The sequence below is a fragment of the Eurosta solidaginis genome, chromosome 5, assembly GCF_040869045.1.
Source record: "Eurosta solidaginis isolate ZX-2024a chromosome 5, ASM4086904v1, whole genome shotgun sequence".
Lineage (NCBI taxonomy): Eukaryota > Metazoa > Arthropoda > Insecta > Diptera > Tephritidae > Eurosta > Eurosta solidaginis.
This window is the reverse complement of record NC_090323.1, coordinates 251,634,928-251,655,670: the sequence shown is the minus strand read 5'-3', so window position 1 is coordinate 251,655,670 and position 20,743 is coordinate 251,634,928. Positions and strand designations below refer to the sequence as shown.

The 20,743-nt window shown below is 30.1% G+C and overlaps 1 protein-coding gene across 6 annotated transcripts in view; it reads right to left on the bottom strand.

Annotated features, from left to right (window-relative positions):
- Positions 1–20,743, bottom strand: part of LOC137253209 (streptococcal hemagglutinin) — a 168,418-nt gene that overhangs the window by 39,468 nt on the left and 108,207 nt on the right. For all 6 annotated transcript variants that reach the window (XM_067789747.1, XM_067789745.1, XM_067789742.1 and 3 more), the window contains one exon: positions 2,189–2,376. The gene's annotated coding sequence lies outside the window, so the exon portion shown is untranslated. The remainder of the gene's footprint in view (positions 1–2,188; positions 2,377–20,743) is intronic.

Sequence of the window (20,743 nt, the reverse complement as noted above, 5' to 3'; positions counted from 1 at the left end):
TCGGAAAAAATTCAAAAAAATTTTTAAAGTTTTTTTTTGTAATTTTTCAGTTTTTCGAGATTTTCGAATTTCGCCATTTTTTTTTTGGTTTTCTCATAAAAAACTTCAATCAATTCTGCAATCATCCCCACTAATCCCGGAGTGGGCCGATATTTTTTTTTTTTTTTAATTTAATTTAAAAAAAAAACTAAACATTTTTTTGTATTTTTTCCGAAAAGTACATTTAAAAACAAATTAAAAAAAAAAAATCCCAAACGGTCAATTTTTGAAAAAGTTATAGCATTTTCAAAACAAAAACGGTGTCCAACTCAAAATAAGTTATGAATTAAAAAAAAAAACGGTGTTTTTCTTCAAAATGCTATAACTTTTCAAAAATTTACCGTTTGGGATCTTTTTTTTTTAATTTGTTTTTAAATGTACTTTTCGGAAAAAATACAAAAAAATGTTTAAAGTTTTTTTTTTTTTAATTAAATAAAAATAAAAAAAAATATCGGCCCACTCCGGAATAAGTGGGGATGATTGCAGAATTGATTGAAGTTTTTAATGAGAAAAAAAAATTGACGAAATTCGAAAAATCTCGAAAAACTGAAAAATTAGAAAAAAAACTTTAAAAATTTTTTTGAATTTTTTCCGAAAAGTACATTTAAAAACAATTTAAAAAAAAAAAAAGATCCCAAACGGTCAATTTTTGAAAAAGTTATAGCATTTTGAAAACAAAAACGGTGTTTTTTTTTTAAATTCATAACTTTTTTTGAGTTTGATGAAAAAATTTGAAAAAATTCTGAAAAACGTCTTTCGTAAGCTAGTAAAAGAAGAAAAACTTTCAGCCAATTCTAAAGCGGTCGGGTTAAAAATTGGTCGAAATGGTATGGAATACCCCATATACACTTAAGGTAACATCTGAGTATTCACGAACACAATGCCACGCTATGGCATGCGCGATTTTCTTGTAGAATCCGGCGTGTGCCTAACAAACTATGTGCAGTGGAAGGCAAAACCAGCAAACGTGTGCATCGTAAAAAGTGCACAGTGTGGCACATTTGCTCTGATTTTAGTATTTGTGTTTCCAGGGAGCTTTCTGGACGAATGTGAGCCGTAGTATTACGCCAGTGCTTCAGTTGGTTTCAATATCTCTGTTTCCAAGAAATCTTACATTGCTTATACTGGGTCAGGAAAATCTAGTTTGAGATTTGCTCCATTCAGTGATCGATTTAATGATGATGGTCTGGCTTTTCGTGGAAATAAACACACGTTTTCCATCCATATTCCAAATAAATATCTAGTCCCACGTTTGGTAAAAAGATACCTCCTCGAATCCAGATTCACAGATAAATATGGTGATGTCTTCCTCAACAGTACATTGCCTATTGGCCTATTTTTGCTTGAAAAAATACACTGTATAGTAAAATAGGTAAGATCTCTGCATATCTGCAATTTGAGGGGGGGGGGGGGGGGGGGGGTTCGCCCCTGTTGACTAGCAAAGTGTTTGTAAGTACACCAAAATTGTAGATGTATTGAATTGATAGTATTTTTTCTTGTTGTTGTCATTGTTGTTGTTGTTGTAGGGTTGATGTAGCCGCTCTTGTTGTTGTGGAGTTGTTGTTATTGTGTTACCAAACAAAACGCCTACACTTTTTGGTTGAATATAAACCTTGGTCTCTACCATCTTTTTCAAAAACCGGTTTTACTGAAGGGCTTATTGGAGAAAAAGCATATAATTTTCTCAAGGATGCCTTCTCGACTCAACTGACGTTTTACATTACGTGAAATTAGCAAACCATTTTTTGCATAATAATAATATAAAAACCAGGCTAAAAGCTCATTGCTCTTAAAGACAATTATATTATCAACCTACATGAAATATTATCATAAAAAAAGCAAAAAAAAAATATTTGAGAAAATACTTCAATCCCGCCACTTCCCTCCAAAGGGTTAATATAACTGCATTTCTTTTTAAAACTATACCCTCAAAATCCATATAAGCTCAAACCGCAATCTCTATATTGCACACGAAATAACCATAAAGTAGCAAATTAAAAATCGTAAATAAATTTTAATCGCCTACTCAGGGCTAAGCTTAAGTCATAAAGAAATGTCAATGCTCTTTTCAAAACTAAGCACGTTTTTTCCATAAAATTTAAGTACTTAAATCTAATAAAACAAGAATTTCCGTTTTTTTTTTACTTACGGGTACAGGATTGTCCGGCTCAGTGTGCAGAAGTGTCTGATCTTCGGGCAACAGTGGAATTGGTAATGTTAGAGCGACAGTGGCACGACGTTTCAGCGTCGTGACACGATAACAATTTACGGCAACAATTAAAACGCTGATGCATGCGACGCCCAATGATATGCCAAATGCAATTAATAATATGCGACCTGCAAGAGATAAAAGAGAGAGAATTGTAGATTGTGAGCAATGGAGTACAATTTTTTGGCATTTTTTTTAAATAAAAAGTTAATTAAATTGTTATGTACAATAATTTAGTTTGGGTGTGCAAATTTATTGGATTGCCTAAAAAAATATAAATTCTTTTAAAATTAAGTATGGTGGATTCTCAGACAGAGACATTTTATGTAATTCTAAGATAAATAGGAGCACATTTGCAAGTTTGCATATAATTTTTTTCCATTTTTATTTTTTATTTTTTGGGGTAAAATATTCGAAACCTAATTTTTTACACATTTGAACACAGTATGCTATGAGATTGAAAATCAAATTTCTTTATATTTAAAGAAAAGTTGGGTCTTGTGGTAAAGAGTACTTTGAAGTACTTGCCGCCATGCAGGAGAGAATCAACGCATTCTCGGCTTAGCAGTTACGACACTGTTGACGTATATGAATTCAAGGCTGTGTAAGACTTGGGGAATCAGCATTAAAGCATAAACGATCTCGGCTTAGAAATCGAATGGAAAATAACTTTCGGCAACAAGTTCAACTTTGGACTGAGTAGGCAATTGAAAAGTAAGTTTCTCCCTCGACGAATAAGTTAGTTAGTTAGTTATTTTATTTATTATATTACAACAAAGAATTACAAAAGTAGAAATTGTAAGACTATACTTTAAAATAATAAATAATGGATCTTAGACAATAACATTAATTGTTGTGTGTCTAAATAGCACATACATTTAAAAACAATAGTTTAAGCAAATTCTGTTACAATAAGCTCCCTATATTTAACCCAACTACTTATATAAGAGCGTAGCGAGTGATAGTTACCACCACTAAACCTTTTGCAGGTCCAAAACTTTCTCACCAAAACACTGAAACCGGATATCTTTGTAAATAGGACATATCCCAATAAAATGAAAGGTGTCTTCAGCAGTACATAAGTTGCAAACCGAGCAGCTTACAGAAGTGACATTTTTAAAAGCTCTTGCATTGAAGTTTAGCAAGCCACCCCTAGCGCGAAAGATCAGACTTATGGCGTAGGCCGAAAACTCATCGGAGAAGTAAGTAGCGTCCATAGGAATCAAGTACTGGTAAAGATCGTGTGACCTAGATTGCAGAGCACTCTCGGTGTAGCTAGCAAACTCTTTTTGCAGCAATCTCTCTATTACTACAGGAATTCGCACTTTTAGCGCTGCAGACGAGAAATCACGCTGAGAGTCCATATCAACACTTACATAAACATTTTCCCAGTTTTTCAAGAGCCTTTTTTTAAGAGCCTTGACGCACTGTCTCCTCAGCTACAATGCGGGGCAGTCTATTTGGTGATAAACTAAAACAGCGCGCGATATAATACATGTGCGTGCTTAACGTATGGTAGAACAGCGAACATAAACCTGATTCGAGGTGCAACATATAGTTTGGGGTGTTAGATGGGAGAAATATTAGCTTTTTTATAAAGAACCGCAGGAGTTTCTCTACGGACTCAGACTTATCAATACCCCATAGTTGTGCACCATAAAACATGATAGACCTGGACGCCGCTTCGAAAATTTTCATCTTTTGCGAGATGGGAATTCTGGGATTATTTATATATTTGAGCCATGTAGCAACTATAGCAGTTTTAGCTTCTGATAGTTTCGCACCTAAGTGCTTTATGAAAGAAAGTTTATTTATAATTTAAACGCCTAAGTATTTATACTCATTTACAATCTCAATAGTGTCATTACCATAATTCCAGCAACGCCCCGCGGGCATCCTCCTAGCTTCCCTAAAAACTAATATTTTGGATTTAGAGGGATTAACTGTCAAACCGCACTGCTTACTGTAAAGGTAAAGCGCATCTATCATTTTCTGTAAATCTGTCGCAGAGTCTGCCAGAAGCACAATATCGTCAGCGCGCAAAAGAACTCTAACTACAGCGTCAGCAACCTTTACACCACAGGGGAGAATGTCACTTAAGTCATTAATATATAAAGAGAACGACGAATAAAGATCCTCTTTACAAATCGCTCATCATGGACAGTGTAGAGTTGGTTGTTGCAGTGTTCGAGAGAAAAGTTTTCCAGAAAATTTAATAATATTTTTTTTTCAACATATTACTCAAAACCTGAAATAAAACTTATTTGAGTTAACCGGGTCCATGGCAGAAATACACTCGGAGCGCTTGTTAGACACTGCCGAGGGGCGACCCCGCTTAGACAAATTTTCTTCTAATTGAAAAACCTTATTTCTAAAATTTTGATGTTGCTTTGCCTGGGGTGTGAATTCAGGGCATACAGTGTGGTAGGCGGAGCATGCTACCATCACACCACGGTGGCCGCCATTTTTAATATAAATCATACATTTATTGATAAATATTCATAATAATTAAAAATTTTAAAATATTTTTGTTTTAGGCTTGATAATAGTTCTGATTTGATTATAAACTTTTTAAAAACTTTTAACTGCTTGTTCGTGTGTTTTGATAGTTTTGGAGTGAACTTATAAAATTAGATAGTTGCTAAATCTTTTTATTATTAAAAAAAAAAAATGTAAATTCATTTAGAAAATTTAAATTTTGAGAGCAAAATTTTTTAACAGCCCAAGCTTTTTGAAATTGTAAAATGTTTATTTTTTTTTTAATTTTATTAGTCTTTTAAGGTCCATTTGCAGAACGGCAAGTTATATTTTTAACTAATATTTAATTTGAACAATTTTTCAAACATGTTTGAGTTTAACCCCACGTGTCAAGTTAACTCTGCGTTAAAAAGATAACTTTCCGTTCTGCAAGTGAGCCTAAGTAATTATTATTTAAGCTTTTACGAATTTTTAACATTTTATTAAACACTATATTTTAATAGTTTTTTAAGCTTTTTTATGTACTTATAACTCAAATCATGTAAATTCATACAGACTACAGTGTTTCGATTTGACTTTAACATTTCTAGAAAGTTTCAACCTTTTCTATGTTTTAATAATTATACCTTTCATGAACATGAAATGTTATATTAACTTTGGTCCGATGTTTGTAACGTTGAGAAATATAGAAGATGGACTCACCATTAAGTATACCGAATTGATCAGGGCGACGAACTGAGTTGATATAGCCATGTCCGTCTGTCCGTCCGTCCGTCCGTCTGTCCGTCTGTCTATTTGAACGCAAACTAGTCCCTCAAATTTTGAGATATCTCAATGAAATTTGGCACAAGGATGTATTTTTGTATTATATTAGACATTTGTCGGATCCGGTAGGATCGGACTACTATAACGTACATCTCCCATACAACCGATCGTTCAGATAAGACGATTTTGGTCATTCCTGCCGCAATTTATAAACGTGAAACTCGGTGATATATATTTTAATATATCATAGAAGATATCCTGAAAGAATCACTTTGATCGGAGCTATATATAGTATATATCCCATACAACCAATCGTTCAGATAGAAAGATTTTTGGCCATTTCTCCCTTAGTTTCCAATATAAAAACGTGAAACTTGGTGATATATATTCTAATATATCATAGAAGATTTCCCGTAAAAATCATTTCGCTCGGAGCTATATATAATATATATCCCATACAACCGATCGTTCAGATAAGGGGGTTTTTTGCCATTTTTTATTTTATATTTATCTTAAAAATCGCTTAGGTATGTATATCTATATATTTCTTATCTTATACATCCGATTATTTGGAGATTACGAACGGGATAAGATTATTGTTCAGCCCCATTCATGAAAGGTATGAAGTCTCGTCCCGTCCTTACTGGTTTTTTCTTTAATTTTGTATATTTTTAAATAAATTAACATTAACAAATTAGCAAATTCTAATTTTAATTTATTTAATAATTTGGGAAAAGTTGAAGCAACGCAACGTCGGGACGGACAAGGCTATATCTGCTTCGATTATAAATTGTAAATCTCTTCACAGCCTTTTCTCCCGGTAGTGGGATTTTCTTTTTGCGTATGATTTTGAAATTTTTAACTTCATTTCGAGTTCTGAATTTTACTATAAAATTTGAGAAACAGGTTTTGAAGTTTAAAAATTTTTATTTTTTTTTTCAATTTAATTTTTTAAGTTGACTCGGTTTTAAAATTTTGCAAAATTACAATGTTTTTCTATAGTCTTTAGCATTGTTGTTTTTAAATATTTGAAAAAATTAATACTGCTACTGATTTTTTATTCGATTTTAGATTTTGATAAGCATAAGCATTTAATTTTTTTAGTTTTTTTTAAATTTATTTTGTTCAAAATTCAATTTTGAAATTTTAGATATTTTTTTTTAATTTAAAACATATATTTGAATCTAAAAGCTTTTTTGTATTTCTTTTTTAATTTATTTTTAAGGGGTTTGTTTTTAAATGAATTATTATATATTTAATTTAAATTGTTTTCAATTTATTTACAATAATTTTATTTACTCACGGTTTTTAGTTTGACCTAAAAATTTGATAAGCTTTATTTGTTTTTCTGTTTAAAGTTTTTAGTCAATAAAATAGTAATCAGATAATTTAATGTATTCAAATTTCTTAAATTTAGATTTTTCAAGTTTCTGAGTTTCTGCTTCACTTCGTTTTCTTTGCTGGAATGACCCATATCAGTAAATATAAGCGCGTGTACATTTTGTATGTTGAGTGTTTTTGTTAGCAAGCGTGTTGTGCAACATTCGCCCATTTGTTTTGTTAGTTTGCATTGTGGGCGAGTGAATGCAAAGACCTTGAGACGCCTTGCTCAAGCGTGGCGTGCGACGGCAGCAGACAAAAGTGCTAGACACCACGGCATCACAGCTTAACTACTAAGTGTGAACGAGTTGGTCAAAAAGTAAAATAAAATAGCTAATTAAAGAAGTAGGAAAATGTAAGTAAACTAGAAATAAAAACTAGCATTCTTGCAGTTTAAGCAAAAAAAAAAAAACATGGAAACCCAATTTTTTTTCAAAATATATTTAACACCATTTCTTCTAGGTTTTGTCTGCACTCCTCTTTTGTTAGATATATTTCATTACAATTTTCTTTGAATTAGAGTGTGCAAATCTATTTTTTTCTACCTCACCTCACTTAAGCATACCCTCATGCACACCTGCATATATCGCATAAAGAAAAAAATATATATAAATCCATGTTGCTTTATTTCTTTACTTCACTTCTACAGCAAATTGCCTGTAATTGTTTATGATTTTTAAATTTAGCAATTTGCAGCTGCAACGGCACAAACATTATTTTGATGCTCTGCTCGACGGCTGCTACATACACATACAACTAAGCTTGTATAGATATATATATATATATATATACATATGTACGAATCAAAAGCGTTTTGCTGGCGTGTTGACAGCAAAATTTGACACCCGCAATTGACACCTCATGCATCAAGAGCAACCACAGCCATTGCAGCGGAAGCAGCAGCTAAAGTCGTGTTGGCAACCATGGCCAACACAAAATGTGCACTGATGTACATTATTAGTGAAGTTGCGTGTGTACGTTTTTATATATGTTTGGCGAATTTTTTTCCCATATTTTTCATACTTTTTACTTGATTTGTCTTTATATTTGCTTAGTTGTTGGACCTCGTGAAATTAATCGGGTGAATATGATTTATTAGAAAAATTATGCACAATAAACTTACAACAATTAAATTTTAAATGCGCATATATAACTAAGTAAGGGTGTAAAAAATGCACTAAATCTGTTCCGAAAATGCAATAAAAAGTGTACTAATAATAGAAAAAGTAAGTAATAATAGAAAAAAATAGAATTGGCTATTTGTCTGAAAATCTACCTCTCTCTTATCCAATCTAACGGACAATAGCGGAAACAAAACAGACTGGTGCTTTAAAATTTTTTTCAAGTATTTTTTTTCAAAATTTATCTTTATTAATTTAATTTAAACTTTTTTGTAAAATAGTTTCTATTTATTGAGGAAATGGTTTCTTCCAACTATTGAAGGAAAAAAAGCCAACAATAACTTAAAACTGAAATTTAATGGTTTAAATAATTGTTAATATTTAAAACAAAAAACTGTAATAAAAAACTTTAAGGGTCAACCTAATCTTTAAAAAACGTTAGTACTATTTTTTTTTTGATAACTAAGTTATTCCCATACATTTTTTTCTAATAAAAATTTGTTTCAAATTATTTTCTCAAATCCTTTTTTATACATTTTAGGCATTGTTTTTTGCATGATACGCATCTTTTTCATAACAAAATAAGCTTCCAAGTTTTTTTTTTGAAGAGATGGTTTTTTTTATCAAGATTTCTTAAGTGTTCTTAATTCTTTGCAACAAGAGCCTTATTTTCAATTCCTAGTATTTTTTAATTGATGTTGTTTTTATTTTTATTTTCGGCCTTTCAAAAGTTATATCAAGAAGAATTTCTGAGCTCTAGGCCACACATATATATTAATAATAAAAAATCAATTAATTATACCATATATGTTGTATTTATTTATTTTGTCGATATTTCGATTTCAATTAGAAATCATCTTCAGGGACTTGTGAATGCACCTTGTCGACTGGTATTTATTTATTTTTTCGATATTTCGATTTCAATTAGAAATCATCTTCGAAATCGAAATATCGACAAAATAAATAAATACAACATATATGGTATAATTAATTGATTTTTTATTATTAATATATATGTGTGGCCTAGAGCTCGGAAATTCTTCTTGATATAGTATTTTTTAAGATAAAAAAATGTTTATAATTAAAAAGAAATTTCATTAATTTATTTTTCATTTGTAAGGAATTACTTTTTTAATTATTAGCAGATTTTTTTAATTGGTAGACGAATTTATTTTTTTGTAGAACGTATAATTGATAACTTTTTTTAGTTATTAGATAAATTTTTAGATAAAATTTTTTTTTGTATTTTTTATTGCTTCTTTTGTATTTTGCGGAGCAATATCTTTTTTGCATATTGTTCGATTTCTTTTTAAATTTTTTTTAATAAATTTATGTTGCTAAACATTTTTGTTCAGTATTTTTTCCTTTTAAATTTTTTTTGTTTTTATATTTATGAAAGAGTTTTTAAAAAATTGTTTGCAATTAAAGAAATTTTTACTTAAAAAGTTTATAAAACGTGTTTTTAAGCTATTGGAGTTTTTTCACTTTTTAAAAAAAATGTCTGCTGTAGAAAATGGTTTCAAATGTTTTTTATGATATTTTTGCAACAGAAAAATCAATAATTTTTAAATTTGATAACAATTTTTTTTAAATTATCATATTATTTTTATATATTTTTTAATTATATAGAATTTTTTATTTTTTTATTATTTCATTGTTTTTTTCTTTCGGCAATTTTTTGTGAGTAATGTCCTTTCACTATTATTGGTAGTTTTTTTTGTAAATTTTTTAAAAAATATGTGATGCTAAAATTTTTTCACTATTTTGTTTCTTTTTTCTTATTTTTTATTTTTATTTGTTTATATTGTTCAAGTTTATTTTTAACTGATTTTCTACAACTAAAAAAATCATTTAATTTAAAATTTTATAAAATGTATCTCTTAAATTATTGAACTCAATTTTAATTCTTTTATTATACTGCAGACAGCGCTTAATTAATTATTCTTACTAATTATTCATGAATACTTTTTCCAAACGCTGTTAGTTTTTGATTTTTGAATGTTTTTTTTTTATTTTAAAGAAAAATTTATTCTAAACAAATAACTTTCCACAATTTAAAGTTTCACCAGTTTTTTTTTTTATATATTTGAAGCATTTTATTTTTTGTATGTAAGAGAACTATTATTGTCATACGTCTTTTTTACCTTTTGTAGAGCAATTTATTTTTATTTACCTTTTAAACTCATAATTTGTTTTATACTTTTTGCAAATTTTTATACTCAGCTGAGCAGAGCTCACAGAGTATATTAACTTTGTTCGCATAACGGTAATCTGTAACGGCATAAACTAATCGAGTTAGATATAGACTTCTTTATATCAAAATGATCTGGGTGAAAAAAGAAATTCATTAAGCCATGTCCGTCCGTCCGTCCGTCTGTAAACACGATAACTTGAGTAAATTTTGAGGCATCTTAATGAAATTTGGTATGTAGGTTCCTGGGCGCTCATCTCAGATCGCTATTTAAAATGAACGAAATCGGGCTACAACCACGTCCACTTTTTCGATATCGAAAATTTCAAAAACCGAAAAAGTGCGATAATTCATTACCAAAAACGGATAAAGCGATGAAACTTGGTAGGTGCGTTGACCTTATGACCCAAAATAGAAAATTAGAAAAATTTTGGACAATGGGCGTGGCACCGCCCACTTTTAAAAGAAGGTAATTTAAAAGTTTTGCAAGCGGTAATTTGGCACTCGTTGAAGATATCATGATGAAATTTGGTAGGCACGTTACTCCTATTACTATATGTGTGCTAAATAAAAATTAGCGAAATCGGATGACGAGCACGCCCACTTAAAAAAAAATTTTTTTGTAAAGTAAAATTTTAACAAAAAATTTAATATCTTTACAGTATAAAAGTAAATTATGTCAACATTCGACTCCAGTAATAATATGGTGCAACAAAATACAAAGATAAAAGAAAATTTCAAAATGGGCGTAACTCCGCCCTTTTTCACTTAAATCGTCTAGAATACTTTTAATGCCATAAGTCGAACAAAAATTTACCAATCCTTTTGAAATTTGGTAGGGACATAGATTCTATGACGATAACTGTTTGGAAAATGTCTGTGAAAATGGGCGAAATCGGAAGCCACGTCCAGTTTTTATACACAGTCGACCGTCTGTCCTTTCACTCGGCCGTTAACACGATAACTTGCGCAAAAAGCGATATATCTTAACTAAACTTAGTTCACGTATTTATCCGAAGTCACTCTATCTTGGTATAAAATATGGCCGAAATCCGACTATGACCACGCCCACTTTTCCGATATCGAAAATTACGAAAAATGAAAAAAATGCCATAATTCTGTACCAAATATGAAAAAAGAGATGAAACATGGTAATTGGATTGGTTTATTGACGCAAAATATAACTTTAGAAAAAACTTTATAAAATGGGTGTGATACCTATCATATTAAGTAGAAGAAAATGAAAAAGTTATGCAGGGCGAAATCAAAAGCCCTTGGAATCTTGGCAGGAATACTGTTCTTGGTATGACATATATAAATAAATTAGCGGTACCCGACAGAAGATGTTCTGGGTCACCCTGGTCCACATTTTGGTCGATATCTCGAAAACGCCTTCACATATACAACTAAGGGCTACTCCCTTTTAAAACCTTCATTAATACTTTTAATTTGATATCCATATCGTACAAACACATTCTAGAGTCACCCCTGGTCCACCCTTATTTCGATATCTCGAAAAGGCGTCCATCTATAGAACTAGGGCCCACTACGTTTTAAATAATCATTAACACATAACAATCATTTTGATACCCATATCGTACAAACACATTCCAAGGTTACCCTAGGTTCATTTTCCTACATGGTGATTTTCCCTTATTTTGTCTCCAAAGCTTTCAGCTGAGTATGTAATGTTCGGTTACACCCGAACTTAGCCTTCCTTACTTGTTTGTTTTTACTAGTTTTTAGTCTAATGCATAAACGTGCGAATAAAAAAATACTAAAAGTTCACAGTTTGAACTATTTTACTTGATTTACTTGCACTTCAAACCTTTTGAAAGTCGACAATATGAAGACGTAAATTTTCAGTCTTTATATGTTTTATATCTATTATACACTAAAGCATAAGTGTATGTATGTATAGTATTAAACCAATTCCAAATTATTCAAATGTTCATTTATGTATGTATGTAAAATTTTGACGTCAAAGCACGCGTGTTGATAACAATCATACTTCTGTATTTGTACACCATGTGAAATAATTATAAGTGCACAAAAAATATACTGAAATGTTTAAAGCAATTGTATTATTTCAATTTATTTTTAATATTTCTCCGTTGGGTATTTAAATTAACAGTTTTAGGAAGAAGTTTTTGCTTTGGTAATTTTTTTTATTTTGATAAATTCTAAATTTTTATACTTAAAAATTGTTTTATTATATAAATTTTTAAAATTTTAGCTCAGTTTTTATTTGATTTAAAAAATTCAAATTTTCAACTTTTTAAAATATTGTTTTCGGTAACGTTTTACAAGACGGTGCACCGTCTAATTTTTATCAAAAATTTTGAAAGGTGGTATCAAGAGACGCGTCTCGACCTCCGTTTTAAGAATCCGAAAGCGGAAATTTAAATTTTTATTTCTGCCAAAAGATATAAGAAAAAAAATCGGTTTAAATTTTCATGTGGTTGTTGTTTTTTGCAATATTTGTTGTACACACACACACACTAATGCAGAAAGGTGTTCTGCGCGCATTTAGTTTTGATCCCCCAACCGGTGTCGGACCCACCCGGGGTTATTTTTTTATATCGCGGCGAGGAAGAAAGGTGTTCTGTGCAAAAAAACTATGGATCGGGCCCCATATTTCGGACCCTCTTGGGGTCATTTTACGGTTTTTTGTAAATAACTTTCGACAGAAATAAAATTTTTGTTTTCGCTTCCGGATCCTTAAAACGGAGGTCGAGACGCGTCTTTTGATACTTTTTGATAAAAATTAGGTGGTGCACCGTCTATTAAACGTTACCTTGTTTTATTTTAATTATTTGAAATTTTCTAAAAGTTAATGTTTTATATATTCATACATTTTTTTTTTAAATATTTTAGAATTGAAATTTTCAAAAGTTTCTTCAAAATGTTTTACTAAATTCTCTCTCAATTCCTTTACAAATTTTAATTTAGTTTTAAAATTTAAAATTTTTATAGTGTCAAGGAACTTTTTTTATGTTTGAAAATTTTCTAATCTTCATAGATTTTCACTGACATTTATCTCTTTACAAATTTTAATTCAGTTTAAAAATAAAAAAATTTTATAAGTCAAAAATAATTTTTTATTTACTTTTTTATTTTTGTTTCTAAATTTAGAGTATTAAATTTTAAAATTTTTTCAAAATTTAATTATGATAACTTCTGGATTTATTTTTACTATAAACAATTTTAAAGTTTCTTCCCGAGTTTTAATTTGATTTACAAATTTAACATATTTTACTTTTTAAAATATTTGCTTTCTTTTAATTATTTGATGTTTTCAAAGTTGAAAGCTTAAATTCTTATACAGCATTTGCAGTTTTTGGAAATTTCTTGAAAATTTTTTACTGAAATTTTTTTAAATTTCTTCACAAATTTTAATTAAAGAATTTTAACTTTCAAGGCACATTTGCACAACGGCAAGTTATTTTTTAACTCAGAGTTAATTTAAAATATTTGTCAGAAATGTACTATGAAATTTTTCTTATTAAAATTTTTTATTTTTTTCTAGATCTTCAATTTGATAAAATTGTTTTTGCCGTTTTTATATTTTTACCTTCTAAATTATTTAAATTCTAATTTTTTTGTTTTTAAATTTTGAATATTCAATTTTTTTCTGCATTTTGGAAACTTTAGAACAATTTCAGTACATTTAATGTGATTTTAAAAATTGATAAATGTTGAAAATTTTCGTTTAATTTGTTTTGAAATATGTAATTTTTTTTTTCCAGAATTTAAAAATATTTCGTGGATTTGTGAAGCTTTAAAAATATTGAAAAAAAATAATAATATTTAAATTGTATAATTATACGTCGCGTTGTGTTTTATATACGGGGTATTCCATCCCATTTCGACCAATTTTGAACCCGACAGTTTTTCTTCTTTTTCTAGCTTACGAAAGACGTTTTTCAGAATTTTTTCAAATTTTCTCATCCAACTCAAAATAAGTTATGAATTAAAAAAAAAAACGGTGTTTTTTTCAAAATGCTATAACTTTTTCAAAAATTTACCGTTTGGGATCTTTTTTTTTTTTTAAATTTGCTTTTAAGTGTACTTTTCGGAAAAAATACAAAAAAATTTTTAAAGTTTTTTTTTTCAATTAAATAAAAAAAAAAAAAAATAATAATAATCGGCCCACTCCGGGATTAGTGGGGATGATTGCAGAATTGATTGAAGTTTTTTATGAGAAAAAAAAAAAAAAAAAATGGCGAAATTCGAAAAATCTCGAAAAACTGTAAAATTACAAAAAAAAAAACTTTAAAAATTTTTTTTCCGAAAAGTACATTTAAAAACAAATTTAAAAAAAAAAGATCCCAAACGGTAAATTTTTGAAAAAGTTATAGCATTTTGAAAACAAAAACGACGTTTTTTTTAAAATTCATAACTTTTTTTAAGTTGGATGAAAAATTTGAAAAAATTCTGAAAAACGTCTTTCGTAAGCTAGAAAAAGAAGAAAAACTTTCAGCCAATTCTAAAGGGGTCGGGTTCAAAATTGGTCGAAATGGGATGTAATACCCCATATATACATGGGCTTAGCGCTAGTTCCACCAACAGACATTAATCATTATTATTTATTACGATTATAGAGATAAAGGGGTCAATTTAGTTGAATGATGCAAGCACTATAAAATTTTATCAGCGTGCTTTTTTCAACGCATATTTTTTTAGCGTAATTCGCTTATGAATATCACAAGTAGATAAACATACATATATACTACGAACGGCGATAATTACCAAATTCCAGTATTATTTTATCCGCTTATTTCCTTTAAACTATCACACACACACTTTACATTCTTGAAATAAATTATATTTTTATATATAAAATTAATAAAAATTTTAAATTAATGAAAGGAAAAAAATTAACAGCGCGCGATACAAATTTCTGAAGTAATCGCACTTAACGCTTTGTTTCAACCGACTGTTGCCTTAACACTGATATTTTTGTACTTTTATATATTTTCTCTCACTTTTTTGTGTTTTGTGCTTGCTTTACTCTAACCTACTCACGCGCCAAAAAAACAACAACAAACACAATAAACGAATACTCACGGGGAATTTATTGCTAGAAAATTACTCAATACTGGGCATGTTAAACAAGTTTATTGGAGAAAGGGGCGTGCTTGTCGTCTGATGTTGCTGCTGCTGCTGCTGCTGCTGCTGCTGTTGGGAGCGATAGCAACGCAAGTAAGGAACGGCGTTTGTTTTGTGGCTAGACAAATGCTAAATATATAGCGGTACAATGAGACAAGCATACTTAAAGGCATTTATGTAGGTAAATACGGATATGACTTGCAAGAATATAAGCTCGTATGTCGTATAGCAAAGCGCCAGCGTGATGTGCAAACAAATGTATGACACGCAAACACAAAAAGTAATCACAGTTAAAACGTCGCACGTCAAATGGCGTTTAATCGACTAGGCCGACTAGCAGTTGTGCAACAACAAACACCTTGACTATTGTCTGGCGCATTTGGTAGATAATAGAAAATTATGTGTTGAGCATACAAGAGCACGTATACGCCATGTGGTGCCATTAGTGCACAGTGTGCTGTTTTGGTTAAGTGAGTGCATACAAATTTGTTTTTGAATTTTTGCATTTCTTGTAGGCCTTTTTTTACAACAATATCATTTTGGAAAATATTTGATAAGGATCATATTGCTTTTTATTGAGCCTAATTAAATACACATAATAATATTGATATAGTAGTGAATATTTTGTTAAGAAATTTTTCGAATTTACATTTTTAAAAGTTAACTTTTTAGAAAGAGGCATTTATAAAATAAATAAAAATTCATTTTGAAACTCTTGGACTTTTTTTGGTTAGTTCGGGAAGTGAATTGTTTTTAATTTAATTTTCGAATTTTAAATATTGAATATTTATCAAGGTTCGATAAGTTTTCAGAAACTTCATTTTCTTTATTAAAGTTATGTTTTCATAAAATTCAATATTCAATATTTTTTATAGAAATTTTTCAATGTTATTTTTAATCACAAATTTATGTTTTTGAAAAATACCATTTTATCGAAAACTATTATAAAATTTTGCATGGAACTGTATAGTTGTTCAATTATTTAAACATTTGTGATCTATTTTATGTTCGGGTTTTGCAATTTATTGTGGAAGATTTTGTGATTTGCTTCAAATTTTGAAATTAAATTTGAATATTTGTATATTACAAATTTTTAATTAAATTTTGTTTAAGCATATATGACACTACTTTATTTTTGCTTGGATTCCAAGCTAAAAAAACTGACGAAACTTTGTCGGAACTTCAAAACACAAAAATAATTTCTATCATGAAAAAGCGAGACCACTATTCCCCCAAAATTAATGAGTTTGACATGTTTTTGTTTATGTTATACATTTATTTTTACATTAACATTTTTAACAATGCAAATAACACACGAAAATTATTTCGGTCTCTAATGGTTCACCTTTTTCACAAGAAAGTTGATTTTAATTGTATTTTTATGCACACAATTTTCAAACTAAAAATAAAATTTTTATTTGTCAGAAAAAATAAAGAAAAAACGGCCGAATGTCAAAAAAACCTATCGAAATACAAACTGGCTCGTTTGTTTGGTTGTAGGTTGTATTTTTCTGGTATTTCGTTAGTTTTTTGAAATATAGTTTGCACACTTACACCAATACTGAAGCCGTATTAGGAGGGAGTGCGACACAAAATTGAAGATAAAATAAAAGAAAAAATACACGAAAATAAAGTAGTGTCATATAGATATTAAAAAGGTTTCAAAATTTTTCTTGTATCAACAATTAACGTTTTTGAATATAATTTTTATTTCTAATCATTCATTTATATTTTTTAAAAATATTGTTCATAAAAATATGTGAAAAAGTTTACATGCGATATAATTTAGCACCTGTTTTAAAATATATTTTAAAATACTGCGATTTTTTTCTTCCAGGATTTAATAAAAATATAGTGCAAGATATTAAAAAAAATTGCGCAAATTTAAGTATTTTCTTGATATTTTGTTGTCTTATTCGCTTTAAAAAAAAATTACTATAATTACTATGAAATTCATCAAAGCTCTGTTCGTCTTTTTTTACAATTAATTTTAAAAATATATAATTTTTTAATGAAAAACATTTTTTTTCGAAATGTATTTTTTATGACGAAATTCTTTTGAAAACATGTTTTTTAGTGAAAAAACTTGAGTAAAAGTGTGAGAAAGTTTCAGGATTGAAAAAACTGCTGTTTTGAGAAAACTGCTTTTTTTTCAATAAAACATATTTTTATTCTAGAATTTGAGCTGCAACTTTTATTTCCACTTTTCAAGCACTCAATAGCTTAAATCGAACACTGTTTCCTATTTGAAAGATAAAACTGTCATTCAAAAAGGGGAAAGAAAAAAATGGTGGCATTCACTAGAAAATAACTTGACATGCAAGCAAATTTTTTTCTGGTTTCGTTTTTCAAGTAAGTTTTGTTAATATTTTTATTGTGTCTGATGAACGGATTATGAGTGAATTTCTGTAACGTTAACTAAAAAAAATGTCTGTTGGAAATGAGTTTTGTGGCGCAAAGCATTTTAGTATGTAGTCCAAAGTACGTTTAGAGCAGCGCTAAATCTGTAATAAAGAGAGCACAATCAATGATAAAGCTAAAAGCAGGGAAGAAGCGCAACGATAAGGAGCTTGTAAAAATAAAGTGCACAAAACGTTTAGTAGAGTATTTTTACTATGCGTCTACATTTTCGAACGCACTCAATTAGTCAGCATTGTCACACACACACATACACACAAAAGCTCAGAAATTTTTATTTAGAGTAATGATCGTAGCTGCCACATTGCACTTGAGTCACCATTATAAAAGTCACCTGTTTACTTGTGCATGCCGTTGATCTGCTGTATACAAACGTACATACATCCATACATACATATATGTAACTATATACATACGTACCCTGTATAAACATACATACCTGTCTCGTCAATTCGAAGTCTACATTTTATAATACACCCGTTTTGGCCTCACTGCGCTCACCTGTCTGCTTTGCGATGATCATTCAAGTTTTAATGGCGGGGAATGCAGACAGGCGTTAGGGGGCAGTCGCGGTGTGTATAAGTATTTTTGGTGGCGATAAATTTCATTGGCGTTGTTCATATTACGCCACCACCTGTATGTCGTTCGATTTTGCGGTTGCCGCGCATAAGAGTGAAAGAGTTGAATCTTTGTTATCATTGTTGTTGTGTGTGGGAAAGTAATTATTATTTTGTTCAGGGAAAAAACCCAATTATCGGAAAGTGGTATTTGAAAGCAGTGACCTTTTGTAAAAAATATTAATTGAGTTGATAAGATATGATTCGACGAAAAGAGAAGCAGGACAGTCAGAGAAAATTTGAAGGAGAAAGAGGAGAAAGAAAAGAATAAGATGATTTTTAAAAATTAGACCGTAACATTGATATGTATACAACGGACTTTTAGAAAACTACTACTTCAAGGTAGGCAGTGTGGGGACTTTGCATGGTAACATGAAAAACTAAATTGTTTTAAAACAGATTTAGACCATTGGCCATGGTCAACATAACAGGTGAGTGTCTTAATGCCATGGAAAATTTTCAGCGAAACCTATCTGTCTCATTTTAAGTCGTCTTAAGCCCCTAGTCCACATGAATTTGTAAGTTAATAAAAAACTAACGTATCAGTTGTACTGCCTGAAAAAAAGGTTGCTCACTTGTGAAAAAATTATATTTTCTGGATCGTAGCGCCACCTACTGGACGCCTATAAAACATGCCGCCCGCTCTGATCTGAAACTTAGGAAAATTATAAAAGTTTGTTTTAATTACATATACAATTTTAAAATTTTTAGCTTTTATGTATGTATAATCAATGAGATCGTCCTAATCGAACCCCCCTCCCAAGATATGAAATTTATAATACTTTGGTTGAAATATTTTATGAAATATATAGTTTGGCTATATATTCATTTCCAATTTCCATTTGTTTCGCTGTGGATAAAATCAGCAGAAAAAATTTACCATTCTGGTATTTGAAGAAAGAATTGCGTACTTTCCGCTGAAATTTGACAGCCTTGGTCTACCTCATGATCACGGTTGCCACACCACATCTTTTTTCTGGACAAAAACTCCTTTTGAAAAAACAAAAGAAGGATCTGAGAGATAAATTCTAAAAATTCTTACTGAAAGCTAAAAATTTGCATGAAAATTTGCGCAATTTTCCCGAATTTTCTAAAAAGTCTTAAGTGTATATTTGGATTGTTGGTGTTATATAATAATACATATTTTTATAAAAATATCGAAAATAATGAAGGTCGAAGCAAAACTTAGTAAAAACTGGAAAAATCTGAGTGATGATGACTTTTGTAGATGAGTGTAGATATGTATGTGTGTTTGTATTAGTGATGGAACGATATTTCGCTATTGGTGATTGCATCGCCGATATTGACAAATCGCTAATAGCTATAGCTATTGCAATTGAAATATATCAGTGATTAGCGATTTTCCTTCATTCGATTCTTTTGAATGACAATCACCTCTGGCAGAATATCGCCAATAGCGATTATAGCGATTGGCGATTTTCCTTCAGCATGAAATTCTAATACTAATAGTGATAGCGGGGATGCAATCATCGATAGTGAAATATCGTTCATCACTACTCATCTGTGTGCTTTACTTTCCGACTGAGTAAAAAAGTTTATTGGGAATAATTTTCTCTAAAATTGGAAAAGATATACTTTTACAAAAGTTTGCCAGCCAGGTAATAGTCTAGTTGAGGGGTCGACTGCTAATACGCTACCAAAAATATCGAGAGAGGTGTCAAAGGACGCGTATTAATCTCGAGAACAATAATCCGATGGCGGAAAAGAAACAACAATTTCGACGACGAAGTGATGTGAAATATTTGAAAAAAATGGTTTTGCAATGGGCGTGGAAGCACATCTGGATCCCAAATTGTTAATCTTTCGGTGAGGGCTAAACATAGGGAAGTCACCCTACATTCTGAAGGTCCACTTGGAGAAACAGTACTAAAATGTTACTCGTGTGGCGTACGTAATGTATATGAATTGGGATCAAGAACAATGGAAGCCACTTATAACTGATCGTTCGTTTTTGCCGTTGGTTTAGGTGCCTACCGAGCAAGAGCAGTGGCGTGCACGACAAATATCAGCAGCAGAAATAAACAAATTAGAGGAATTATTGAAGGAAAATGTTGATGCAACATTTCAGGATTTAGAGAAGCCAGGTATAGATACTGAACCATCACAAGTTATATTGCGTTATGAAGATGTTTATCAATACGAGAAAGTTTTTGGCCCACTTGTGCGCCGAGAAACAGAATACGATAAAAATTTTAAAGAATCGCAAACACAGGAGGGTATAGAAATAAGATGGGATGTTGGCCTAAACAAAAAAACAATAGCATATTTTACGCTTGCTAAAACTGATTCGGACATGAAACTAGTGCGTGTTATTCATAACTTAATACTTCTAGGCTGTAGCCGTTAACAGTTTTATAAAATTTGTGTTTTTGATGAAAAAATAAAAGAATTA